We start from the raw sequence: 14,077 nt of genomic DNA on the forward strand, positions 1-14,077 counted from the left end.
ACGTAGATAACCTGAAAGACTCCACAAAAAAACTGCTAGAACTGATACAGGAATTCAGCAAAGTCACAGGATACAAAATCAATGCACAGAAGTCAGCTGCATTTCTATCCACTAACAAAGATGCAGATGAAAGAGAAATCAAGGAATTGATCCCATTTATAATTGTACCAAAACCCAAAAGATACCTAGGAATAAACCTAACCAAAGAGGTAAAGGAAATATACTCAGAAAACTATAGAACGCTTATGAAAGAAATTGAGGAAGACAAAGAAATGGAAAAATACTCCATTCTCATGGGTTGGAAGAACTAATATTGTTAAAATTTCTACGCTACCTAGAGCAGTCTACACATTCAATGCAATCCCTATCAAAAAACTGTCAGCATTTTTCACAGAGCTGGAACAAACAATCCTAAAATTTGTATGAAACCAGAAAAGACCCAAATAGCCAAAGTAACACTAAAAAAGAAAACCAAAGCTGGAGATATCACAATTCCAGACTTCAAGCTGTATTACAGAACTGTGATCATCAAGACAGTATGGAACTGCCACAAAAAGAGACACAGGTCAATGGAACAGAACAGAGAACCCAGAAATGGACCCTCAACTCTACGATCAATTAATCTTCAACAAAGCAGGAAACAATGTCCAATGGGAAAAAAGTCTCTTCAACAAATGGTGGTGGAAAAATTGGACAGCCACATACAGAAGAATGAAACTGGACCATTTCCTTATACCACACACAAAAATAGACTCAAAGTGGATGAAAGACCTAAATGTGAGTCAAGAATCCAACAAAATCTTTGAGGAGAACACAGGCAGCAGCCTCTTCCAGTCAGCCACAGCAACTTCTTGTTAGACACGTCTCCAAAGGCAAGGGAAACAAAAGCAAAAATTAGCAACTATTAGGACTTCATCAGGATAAAAAGCTTTTGCACAGCAAAGGAAACAGTCAACAAAAGTAAAAGACAATGGACAGAATGGGAGAAGATATTTGCAAATGTCTTATCAGATAAAGGGCTAGAATTCAAAATCTATTAAGAACTTAAACCCGGGGCACCTGGTGGCTCAGTGGATTAAAGCCTCTGCCTTCGGCTCAGGTCATGATCCCAGGGTCCTGGGATCGAGCCCCACATCAGGCTCTCTACTCTGTGGAGAGCCTGCTTCCTCCTCTCTCTCTCTTTGCCTGCCTCTCTGCCTACTTGTGATCTGTCTGTCAAATAAATAAATTAAAAAATCTTTAAAAAAAAAAAAAAAGAACTTAAACTCAATTCCCAATCAAGAAATGGGCAGACAACAGGAACAAACATTTCTCCAAAGACATGCAAATGGCCAACAGAAACATGAAAAAAGTGCTCAACTCTGCACCAGGGAAATACAAATCAAAACCACCATAAGATACCACCTCACACTGGTCAGAATGGCTGAAATTAACAAGTTAGGAAACAACAGATGTTGGTGAGGATGTGGAGAAAGTGTTGATGGGTATAGTCACCCGGGAAAACAGTATGAAGGTTCCTCAAAAAGGTAAAAAATAGAGCTACCCTACAACTCAGCAATTGCACTACTAGGTATTTATCCAAATGTGTCTGCACTACTAGGTATCTATCCCAAACACAGTGATTTGAAGGGGCACGTGCACCTCAATATTTATAGCAGCAACCTCCACAGTCACCAAAATATGGAGAGCCCAGATGTCCATCAACAGATGAATGGATATCTCTGTCTCTCTCTCTCTCTCTCTCTCACACACACACACACACACATGAAATACTACTTAGCCATCAAAAAGAATGAAATCTGCCATTTGCAACAACGTGGATAAAACGGGAGGATATCATGCTAAGTGAAATGAGTCAGTTAGAGAACGACAAATGCCATATGATTAAACTCAAGTGGAATTTAGGAAACAAAACAGATGAACATAGAGGAAGGGAAAGAAAATAGGATGAAAACAGAGAGGGAGGCAAACCACAAGAGACTCTTAACTACAGGAAACTGAGGGTTCTGGGGTGGGGCATGGAGGGATGGGGTAACTGGATGATGGATCTTAAGGAGGGCATGTGATGGAATGAGCACCAGGTGATGTACGCAACTGATGAATTACTGAACTCTACCTCTGAAACCAGTAACAGACTATATGTTAACTGAATTGAATTTAAATAAAAAAATTTTAAAAAACCACTTCTAACTTCACTAAAGATGTTATTAGTTGCGAGGCATGCTCTTCTGACTGAGCCAGCCAGGTGCCCTGGAAGTTGAACTTTTAGCAAATATTCCCAAAGAATCTTAGGATCAGGGAGGTTTGGGGGGGGAAAAAAATCACTGCCTTAGAGGAGAATGTGAAACTCACTCTCCAAGAGTCTAACGGTATATGAGTCAAAGAACGTCTCTCAGAAAAGACAACTTCCCTCCCCTTGTCTTTCCTCTCTCCCTCTCTTCCCTGAACCCATTCTCAGCTCTTTAAACCACCTATAATTTCCGGTGTCCTCTCCCCTCTCAGGTAAAACCTCTTGTCACACAATCACATAGAGGTAGTGAAAAAAGAGAAACACTTGCGGTCTCCGTCCTCCTTCAAGATTTGTCTTGCTGCGCAGAGGCTGGCAGCTTTCTCCAGCCTGACCTTTTAGCACATGGGCAGCTGTGCATGCAAACCCCTGCTTTTCTCATGCCACACTCCAACAGTAGCAGCAGGGTCAATGGTGCCCCGGTACCCCTGGGGCCCCTTTCACCTCCTCATACAACTTGCTCACTCTGCCAGGAATGTTCCAGACCAAATGCTTGGGTGCACCCATCCAAGAACCAAGCCCTAAGGTGTCATCAAGGTAGGTAGCGGAGGCTCAGAGGCCAAGAGAAGTAGGTCCACATGGTGTCTCATACTCATGGCTGGCTGTACAGAGGCTCAGAATATTTATTTAAACATCAGCATAATTCTTTCTTTTTGGCCAGTGTGCTAATTTTAAAGCTGTTATACCCAGTTCAATACTCCAACAGGGATTTTCCACATCATGAAAGCTCTTATACTCGAGGCTCTCTGTATGAAGGGCATTATCTGAGTCACAGAGTCCTGCTGTAAGAGAGCCCTCACTTCTATTACTGGAAAAGCATTGGGCTTGGGGTAATTTTCAAATCCAATTCATAAATCTCTCCATATTCCAATTCTGCACCTTATGTTTTTCCTCCATCAGGCATTACCTAAACTTGGCAGGCCAAGTTGCAGTCTGGGAAGAATAATGTAATATTGTGTCAGTTTAGAAAATTAGATCAAAATGGTCTATTTAAAATCCCTTCTTTTTTATAGTGGCTGCTTCCAAGAAGAGATCTGGGATGGGTAGGAGTTAGGAGAGCTAGACTCAGCATGGCAGGCCACAAACCTTTGTGTGCCTATGGACTTTGCTTCCACGTTCATGTGTTTACCTACTCAAAGGGACCTTTTTTAATGTAATGATTATATACTACGTGTATTTAATCAATACACTTCTAATAATGAGTAAGATGATGAAAAAGTCTGAATAGTGGGAAGAGAACTGGGTTACAGGTCAGAAAACCTGGATTTCACTCCTGATTCTGCCTACCAGTGTGACTAAGTGGGCAAATTCATCAATCTTTCTGCATCTCAATTTTCTGCTCTATAAAATAAGAGGGTATTCATGGTTGTTCCGGTCCCTTCTGCTCTAGAAGTCTGTGATTTAATGAAAAGACACTCTTTCACCCCACTAACAGTAACTTTGAATCAGCTGAACTTTTAAAAAGTTTATTTACTAAATAAAAAAACCAAGAATCTTAAATTTCCTAGTCCTTTTAAAGTTCACTGATGACTACAAGTTTATAATCAGGTTTCAAGCTAATCATAGTAAGCTGGAAGCACTTTTGCTCAGAATTTTCTTATAAACAATGGAGAAACATAGTCAAACTGACAGTCTACTATGTTCTACTGCTTATATTTTAAAGAGGTTAGAAACATGTCAATTTTCATGATTAGAAAAACAATTCATTTTTGCTCACCCAAAGCAGATTGCTTGCACATTCATGTGGCTCCAAAAACCGTGGGTGATATTTTATACATCTATGGTTTTAAAGAAACTTTCAAATCTTGCCTAGTTTAAAACATATTTAGCAAAATTCTAACTATGAGCGCCCACTGTAAAACTATTCTCATAGGAAAAGACGACATAAAGCTTTTCTTGTTTCCCAGACTCTTCTCCCCAGGACCCAGGGCATGGAAATTTCATCCCTATTAAGAAGAATTTATTCCTTTAGCAGGTAGCTGTTGAAATTGGCTTTAGCATCTCTGGTTTTATTGATGGCACAAAATACTAGACTAGGAAGGAATAAATTAATCTACCTACTGAACTGATTCTTCTGGATGTTCAGAGCTCCAGAACAGGAAAGTTAAGTGGTATAAAATAAGTTATTCTGAAAGGCACAGCTAGGTGTATTAAACTCTGGTCTTAAAAACATCTGATTCAGTTTCAGACTACTAAACTGGCACCTGCAGAATACTAGACTTTAAAAAGTATGGTATCATGAAAAAAAAAAAAATCTACTGGTGCCAGTCAGTAGCACAGAATTCTTCCAGAAGTGTCAGAAACAAAGTTATAGCACTAGAATAAAGACGTGAAGTCCCTTGAGGAGGAGCTCCTGTTTATATATTTATTTTTAAATAAGAAATTTCCAGAAAATTTCATATATATAACACTGTTTGGATATCTTATAAATTTAAAAGCACAGTATTATTATACAAGACATAAAATGTACTTCACACAGCAATTGTGTGAACATTGCATGAGATGCTTGGAGAACTGAAAACCTGAGCCAAAAGGGAAATTTTAGCATAGTGCTAAATATACGAAAGATGCTGCAAAATCTGCTGACAGCTTGAAATGACTCAGACAGAGGCTGCAAGCATTAGCTGAATAGAGAAGTGTTTACTTCAAATGTATACACACAGCTACAGTAGTAAGAACCTCCAGGGCCACACCCGTACCATGTCTTAGATAACCCATTAAATATTTTTTGTCTTCATATTCAGTTTTTATTTCTTTAAAGCAGCAATTATTTGGCATCATCTTAAGAAGTTCAAGTGTTCCCATATTTTAAGTTTTCTTTACATCCCTTTTCTCTCCCCACAAAATATTTTGTCTACAATGTGATACACATGACCAAACTTCTACCACAACGAGGACAGTTCAACTTACACAGAGAAGCTGTGCCTATTTTTTGAATGGTATTTTTAAATCACACCATACAATTTGCATAAAAACTTATTTTAAGCGTGTACTGCATCAGAAATGATTTCACTAGTATTTGGGAAACAAGCCTACACATTTTTAACATATTCCGCTTCTGCTTGTCATACTGAAAGGAACATTTCTGAAATCAAAAAGAATTATTCTCTTTTAAGAAATCAGTGCTTCAAAAGACAAAACTTTGATGTACTGTAGCTGGAGGTAACCCTGGTTTTGAGTCCACAAAAGTGAATCTGTGCTCCGCCTATGACACCGGCTCAAAGTTAAGAATGGTTTCTGACCATGCTTGAAGACAGAACGAGCATGTCCACAAAGTCACCAGACTATGCTTTTCCCCTTTTTCCTGATTGTAAAAAAAAATGTTCATTGTGGATATTTTGGAAAATAGAGAAAAGTGTAAAGAAGAAAACAAAACCATGAAACATGCCAATCGATCCTTTGACATATGTCCTCCTGATCTTTTTTTCTTTGCATGCATATACACAAATATTTTTTGATTTTTTAAATTTGTATACAAATTCTTAATAAACTGAACTGAACAGCAGAATGAGTTCTGTCTTTCCCAAAGTTCTAAAGGAAAGCATTATACTAATTTCATTAATGGCTCCATTGTAGTCCTATCTCCAGAGTAAGAAGCACACTCTTAAAAAATCCTCAAAGGAATGTTTAGAATCAAGTCTTTTTGATTTTGACCATTTTTTTTTTCATTCAGAACTAAGTGTGAGGAATAATAAGAGTAAGGAAACAAGATGTTACCATAAAGAAAAAGATGACTTTTCTTATGTGGTTCGTAAACAGCTCTAAAAAGAATTCCAAAGGAAAACCACCAAAAATGTTTTGCAAGGTGGCTGCACAAGGAAGTCCTGCCTCCAGGGGGAAAACACCCGAACAGATCTCCCACTTTGTATTTGCTTATGGACAATTTGGGGGGTGATATTTTAAAAAAACAAAGTCTAATCACTGGACTCATTTATTCCTTTCCATCTTCTCTAATTGTTCACAATTCCTTCTTCCCCTTGTTCTCTTTACAATACAATCTCTTCTATCAAATCATGCCTTCAACACACCCACCCACCCACACACACACACACGAATAGAAATCTATTTATTTTATTTTTGACCACAACACTGATAGACAAGTATAGGAGATTGTTCAAATCATTTCTTCAGAAGTTCCACAATGTTAGGCATGGAATAAACAAGAGGAGCAACTCAGTCTGACCCAAGGAGTGCAGTTCCACAGAATGTGATGTTGGTAGACTTCTACCCTAACCAGAGATGAGGAAACTGGAATCCAGAGCTGTGACACCATTTTCTCAAGATGACCAAGGCAGAGACAAACCCCACTAAAACCCTCTTCATTAACCATTCTTCCTCTTAGTTTGATGTTGTTTTATTTTCTGTAACACTAAATTTAATGACTAAATATTTAATCATTTTTGCCCTCTCTTAAAAAAAAATTATACTAAAGGCATTAGCCATCTACTTTATCAGGAGAGTAGACTAGGTATCAGGCAGCCACATAAACCTTGTGTTTTGGTACTTATTTCTCGCCACTGCTCTGTATATCAGTCCCAATTCGTCCTTAAACTGGAATCCGGGACTTCTACTTTGGTATCTTGTTACAAGTAAATTCAGGAGGACCTGCATTAATAGATGAATAATTCTTTACATTTATAAAGGGAACATCGAAAACCATTAAATGAAAAAATCGGTGTTTCCATGATTAAATTCCACTTAATGATTACCCACCTGCATCACTAGAGATTAAACTATAATAGATACACTGAAAATAAATTCTCAGGGCTTTTGAAATCCAATCTCTACAATTATTGTTTACCCCTGGGGGATCAAAGTCACAACTGTAGTATTTGTGCAGTGTAATCCCTCCTTCACTGATTAATAATAGCAGAAGATCCTAAAATATCCCTTCCTCGCCCTTCACTCAATGGTGGTATTTGTTATAAAAAGGCCACTGAACACCCAAGAGCCACAAGTACAGTCTACTCCCCCGCCCCAGGGCCCTCACCAATGCTCAGATGACAAAGCCAGGGATGGGGACCTCAGGGTAACACTACGAGGTAACACTAACTGAAACTTGAAACAAGGATACTGTGTATAATGCTACCTTCTTATGTGAAACAATAAGTGACAACTTCATCTGAAAAACAAACAACTCATCAGTCTTTTACTACCTAGCTTCTTTTCCCTGCCCTTAAAACCAAGTCTTATTTAACAAGTGCCTCCCAAGTTCCAGGCACAGCACTGAGTATGATACCCAGCCCTTCCAGTGATAACAAAGTACAGTGCAATGAGGCCTTTAATGTACCAGACAAATGGAAAGAGAAGGCACTCTCATTGGAGACCAGAAAAAGGTTGGGAGGGGGTCAACATTTTTTTTTTGAAGATTTTATTTACTTATTTTACTTGAGAGAAAGAGACAGGAAGAGCGGGGGGCGGGGGGAGAGAATTTCAAGCAGACTCCATGCTGAGCATGGAACTCAACATGGGGCTTGATCTCACAACCCTGAAATCATGGCCAGAGCTGAAACCAAGTCAGATGCTTAATGGACTGAACCACCAGGTGAGGAGGGGTCAACTTTTAAAATCTGTCACATCTGGCGTAAAGTACTGACCCTCAGGTTCTCTGTTCCTGATGATCATAAAGGGATATTATCAAAATTAGAAACAAAGATGACCCATATGGTAGACCCCTACAGCCATGAGCCCCCTCTGACAGGGGCTGAGGGTAACTCGAGTAGGCAGCTGAGATTTTATCCACATCCCCTTTCTTGGGCCACAGCCAGGCTTTCAGGTCGAGGAAATGTGAGGCAAGACATTACAGGAAAGGTTACACAGTGAGCAAGTTGATAGAGAAATCTAAAAAAAAACACGGCCCAATTATAAAGGCAGTCCTAACCACTTCATTTCCTGGACCACTGGAAGTTACACCTTTAATGCAAATATTGGAAACCCTAACCTCCCTAGAAGTTTGACCTTTACAATGAATACAGTGGTATCTGGGGATTTCCTCTAAGGAAGAGTTTATAATATATCCTTCACCTCACTGTTTCTCAAACATTTTCATCATGGCCCCTAAGGGAAAAATTTCTGTTTCCTTCTCTACTCATAACCAACACTTCTGATGTGTGGGTTTTTCCAAACTACACAACTCTCCAGTTCTCACAGGATGCCAACTGGATGGGTGTCCTACAATTTATAATTCTGACACTAACTGCCTAGAGTTAGCACAGACCCCTCAGGTTAAGGGCTCAATGCCACAAGGCTGCCCTCCTTCTCCACCAACTTTAGACACCAACTGCAAGTCTCAGGTTGACACCTGTACTCCAACTGGCTACGAACTGGGAATTTCCACAACCCCTTCCTCAAGTTCAGTAATTTGCTAGAATGGTTCACAGGATTCCAGAACACAGTTTACTAAATTACCAATTTTCAATATAAAAACATAAGTCAGGAACAGCTGGATGAAGAGAGGTATGGGGTAATGCATTATGGTGTGTTATCTTCCCAGAGCCTTAGGGTATTCACCAACCTGGAAGGTTGCTCAGAGTTTTTAGGGAGGTTCCATTACACAGGCACAGCTGATTAAAATCACAGGCTCTTGGTGCCTAATTCAACCTCCAGCCCCAGGAGTCAGGGGGCGAGGTTAAAGGTCTAACCCTCTCATCACAAGGCTGGTTCCCTTAAAACCAGCCCTCATCTTCAGGGGCTTTCCAAAGCTCACTTCATTAACATAAACTCAGGTGTGGTTGAAAGGGGCTTGTTATTGAATACCAAAGGATGCTCCCTTCATCTTCATAGCTCTGGAGCTATTTTAGGAGCCAGGACAAAACCCAAATATTAGTTGATACCTTAGGAGTTCTGTGCCGAGAACTAGGGACAAAGATGCACTCCACTCAAGGCCTTTTTAGACATTTTTTTTCCTAATTATGATACACCTTCCCCACTGAAATAATAACACAGATATACTGACTGTATATATGCTTTTATATATATCTATATATATATATAGATATATATATAGATATATATATCTGTGCTTTATACATAAAATGAGTAATTCTTTTGCCTCCCCTCCCCAGGAATCAATTTCCACCCCTTTGTGGGCAACAACAATGCCCAATTAAGAATGCATACCTTAGTTTATGTAGTAAGACACTGGTAGAACCAAGAATATAAAACTAGGTTACTCTAAGATAACCCAAAAGTTACATCTTATATTAGGAAGATTTTCAAATTAGGAAAAATTTCAAATCTCTTTCTAGGATAATAATTTGCCTATAATTTTAGTAGTATAATTTTACCTGTTTTACAATATGAAATTAAGTAACAAAAAACAACGTGGGGCTTGATCCCAGGATCCTGAGATCATGACCTGAGGCGAAGGAAGAGGCTTTAACCCACTGAGCCACCCTGGTGCCCCTACATAAGAGTTTTAATACAAATTGAAGAGAATACTCTCTTGAGATGCTAAATAATTTAAAATAAACTTTCTTTCACTCACAAGTAACATGTAAGTATTTATTACATTAAATAAAGAGCTTCATCTATGGTTTGGATTAAGTGCAGGACAATGGAATAGAGGTAGTGTCAACATCATTTCAGACAGCCTCTTAAAAGGGAATTATTTTAAATCCAACATGAGAATATTACAATTGTAAATATCTATGCATCAACATTGGGGCACTTAAATACACAGAGCAAATATTAACAGACATAAAGGGAGAAACGAACAATACTACAATAATGGGGGGACTTTGGCACCCCAGTTACATCAATGGGTAGATTATTGAGACAGAAAATCAAGAAAGAAATGGTGTCTCTGAAAGACGCATAGACGCATTAGACCAGATGGATTTAACAGATATGTACAAAGCATCCAAAAATGACAGAATACACATTCTTTTCAAGTATGCATGGAACATTCTCTAGGACAGATCATATGTTAGGCCATAAAACAAGTCTCTATAAATTTAAGATTGAGATCCTATCATGCATCTTTTCTGACCACAATGATATGAAACTGGAAATTACAAGAAAAAAAAAAAAAAAACACTGGAAAAAAAACACAAACATGGTGGCTAAAAAACATGCTACTGAACAACCAAAGGGTCAATGAAGAAATCAGAGGAAATGAAAAGAAGGCATGGAGACAAATGAAAATGGAAACACAATGGTCCAAAATCTCTGGGATGCAGCGGAAGCATCCCTCCAAGCAAAATTTCCCTTAGAGAAATTTATAGTGATGGGCCTACCTCAAGAAACAATAGAAATCTATTTTCTATTTTCTTGTAATTGGTGCAGCCACTGTGGAAAACAGTATGGAGGTTCCTCAAAAAATTAAAAATAAAAATATTATATGATCCAGTTATTCCATTACTGGGTACTTACCCAAAGGATATAAAAGGTACACGCACCCCTATGTCTACTGCAGCATTATCTACAACAGCCAAGATGCGGAAGCAACCCAAGTGTCCATCAACAGATGAAGGAATAAAGACGTAGCATGTATACACATAATGGAATACTTCTCGGTCATAAAAAGGAATACGATCTTATCATTTGTGACAACATGAATGGACCTAGAAGATATTATGCTCAATGAAACAAGTCAGAAAGAAAAAGACAAATACCATATGATTTCACTTATATGTGGAATCCAAAAAACAAAACAAACCAAACAAAAAGCGAAAACAGACTCATAGGTAGAGAACAAACTGATGGTCGTGGGGGTGTAAGGGTTGGGGAAAATGGGTGAAGAGAAGTGGAAGGTACAGTCTTCTTGTTACAGAATGAATAATCTTGGGGAGTTTCGGCACAGCATAGAGAATACAATCAGTGGTACTATAATAGCGACATGGTGACAGGACCACACCTGTGGTGAGCACAGCATAAAGTATGGACTTGTTGAATCACTGTGTTGTACACCTAAAACTAATAACATTGTGTGTCAAATATATTTCAATAAAAGCATATAAAATTTAAAATAAATAAAAACTCTAAAATTAAATTAAATTAAAAGGATTTACTTTTTGAAAGGATTTATTTTAAATGCAGTAAGCAAAAAAGTCCAAATCTCAGATATGATCACTACTTCCAGTCTGTCTTATTAAAATCCTACTCATGCCAGAACACCTAGGCTGAGGAGGCTCTGTAGGGAATGAACTCATCTGACTCTACCAATAATTTCCTATGTGCAGCCTGGATAAATTACCTAACCACTCTGTGTTCATTTCTCTAACCAGCCAATAATGTAAATTGACACACTATAATGGAAAAACACACAACAATCCTGGTCAGAGGATCTGCCGTCTGGTCCTACCTTAGCTACTGACGAACTGTGTGAGTATGGCCAAGTCAATGACCCTTCCTGACGCCACCCCTTCCCCATCTGTAAAAGGAAGATATCCCACCAGAAGCATGCATGGAGATTCTACATCATAAGTGCCTTTACTTGGCTAAGCCATGTACACTATCATACTAAATAAAACAATGCCCTTTATTAAATTCTACCAAATTCAAGAACATGAGTCAGTCCAGCCAGTATAAGACTTGATAGGAAAATAGAAAAACAGTGGGAAGAAAAACATGATTACTCTCCAAGATATAAGCCTTAAAAGTTCAGGCAAAGTACCTTCCCCACTTGAATGAGGTACAACAGCCATTCATGAGAACTCATTGCAGCCCCTTTTGGAACATATCCATTTTCTGCTTGGATAACCGCTTAGTGTAATGCACTCCATAAACTATCTCCTTCCATGTTCAATAATGTTTTCATTTTATTTGAAATCAAAGTTATAATGGTCTGGGATTTGGGAAATCCAGTCTGTATCTACCCTATACATATCCTATACTACAGATTCCAGTTAAATCCCTTCTCACCTTTGGTTTTTCCAAACTTACTACTTTAGACAATCTCCATTCTTCTCATTCCCTTGATTCCTTCAGTAGCCCCGAGCTAAGTTTTTTCCCAACCGTTGTTGGAACCTTCTTCATCTCCTAGGAAGACTAGGAAGACGAGGGATCAAAAGGAAAGCTAGTAACAGTGAGAGGCAGGGAAAATATATCATCATCCAAAGAGAAAACTGTCACCATTTATTCTCAGTTCTATGACAAAGTAAAGCAAGTGTCTTCCCCCCAACACTACTAGCATAAAAAGATTCTCTATCTGCTAGTAATTATAAAAACAGTTCTTTGATTTCTCTATGCAATGAATTGCATCTAAGACTATTTCACAAAGTACTGAAGTACCTGTTATTTGAAGCATTTAACTAAAAAGGATGGATGGTCATCTGGCAAGGACGCTATCAAAGCCATTCCTAAACTGGAGAGAAGAGACTAGCTCAAAAGTGTCTAACAGTGTTGAACCCAATGTAGTTGAGAGATTTGTCATCCTATCCACCAACAGGGAAAACAGGCTTACTAAAGTAACTGTCACTGGGAGCCAGGCAAGTACCTTGAAGGGGAGGCTCTAGCATTTGAAATGCACTCCCCTACCCTCAGTGGGTCTCAGCTGAGAAATGATGAATTAAGGTACTCCTAAAATCTCCCCAGATATAAAAGCCTCCTGATATTTTCACAAAGACTATGGCAAGTGTCCAAGAACTTCACTACCACCATCCAACAGACCCCCTCCTCTCCATTTTCCCCTCATTTCTTCATAATTTTAATTACTGGTTCACTGTCATTTTCTCCAATACTGAGGAATTCCTAGCAAGTTCAATAGCCACAGAGATGACCCTTCCAACAATTTAACTCTCAGTTCACTAAATGTCTTTTACCGATGTTGTCCTCTCCCCCACTTCAGCCATGTATTCCCAGTCATGCCCTGAGACTTTATCATTACCAATAGCTACAACACGGTAGGAAAGAGAAAGAGAAAATCAGTGAGGAGAGGGTCAGTGCAAAGGTGATAGTTTTGAAGTTGCAGTGGAGTTGTAAAATAGTTGGATTGAAGCACTGTAGGGAGGAAGTATGCTGGAAAATTCGGTTTTGTTCAGAGATTGGGACGCATGAAATTGCGATTATGGAGAGGTTATAGCTATTGGTGTCACTAGTGACAGCCCACATTGTTAAATCCAGAGGTCAGTTCGCAGTTCTCATCTTACTTGACCTACCAGCAGCATCTGGCGTAGCTGACTGTTCCCTCCATCTGAAGAACACTCTGCTTGATCCTAGGACTCTACTGTCTTGGTTTTCCTACCCTGCTGGTCATTGTTTGTCAGTCTCCTTTGCTGGTTCCTTCTCTTCTCCTGATGTTGGAATGTCCCTGGGCTGAGTCCTTGGTCCACTTTATCTACTACACTTACTCCCTTGGTGATCTCATCCAGGCTCATGGTTTTAAATGCCACGCATTTGCCTCTCTTCTGAAACTCCATACGTCTATCCAACTGGCTACTTGCCATCTCCCCTTGGAAGTCTAGTAGCCACCTCAAACTTAACAGGTCCAAAGCGGAATTACTCATAGATTACTTTGCCTCTCAAAGTCTGTTTCATCTGCAGTTTCTTCACTGCGATTGATGGCAACCTATCCTTCAAACTGCTCAGGTCCAGATCCTAGAGACCTTAACTGCTCTCTCTCATATCTCATACCCAAACCATCAAGAAATCATGCAAGCTCCACCTCAAAATATATCCAGAATTTGACCTGTACTTACATTTTTCCATTGCTACAACTCTCATCCAGGTCACCACTGTCTCTCTCCTGGAGGGCTGCAATGGCCTCCTAAGAGGTCTTCTTGGCTCCTCCTCACCTCTATCACCTATTCTCCACCCAGCAGCCAGAGGGGTCCTTTTAGACCTAAAGTC

At 39.2% G+C, this 14,077-nt stretch overlaps 1 protein-coding gene across 2 annotated transcripts in view; it reads right to left on the reverse strand.

Annotated features, from left to right (window-relative positions):
- AAGAB (alpha and gamma adaptin binding protein) overlaps nt 1–14,077 on the reverse strand; it is a 49,318-nt gene that overhangs the window by 9,131 nt on the left and 26,110 nt on the right. The gene's annotated exons all lie outside the window — the stretch shown is intronic.

Source organism: Mustela lutreola, chromosome 7 (genome assembly GCF_030435805.1).
Source record: "Mustela lutreola isolate mMusLut2 chromosome 7, mMusLut2.pri, whole genome shotgun sequence".
In the NCBI taxonomy this organism is placed as follows: Eukaryota; Metazoa; Chordata; class Mammalia; order Carnivora; family Mustelidae; genus Mustela; species Mustela lutreola.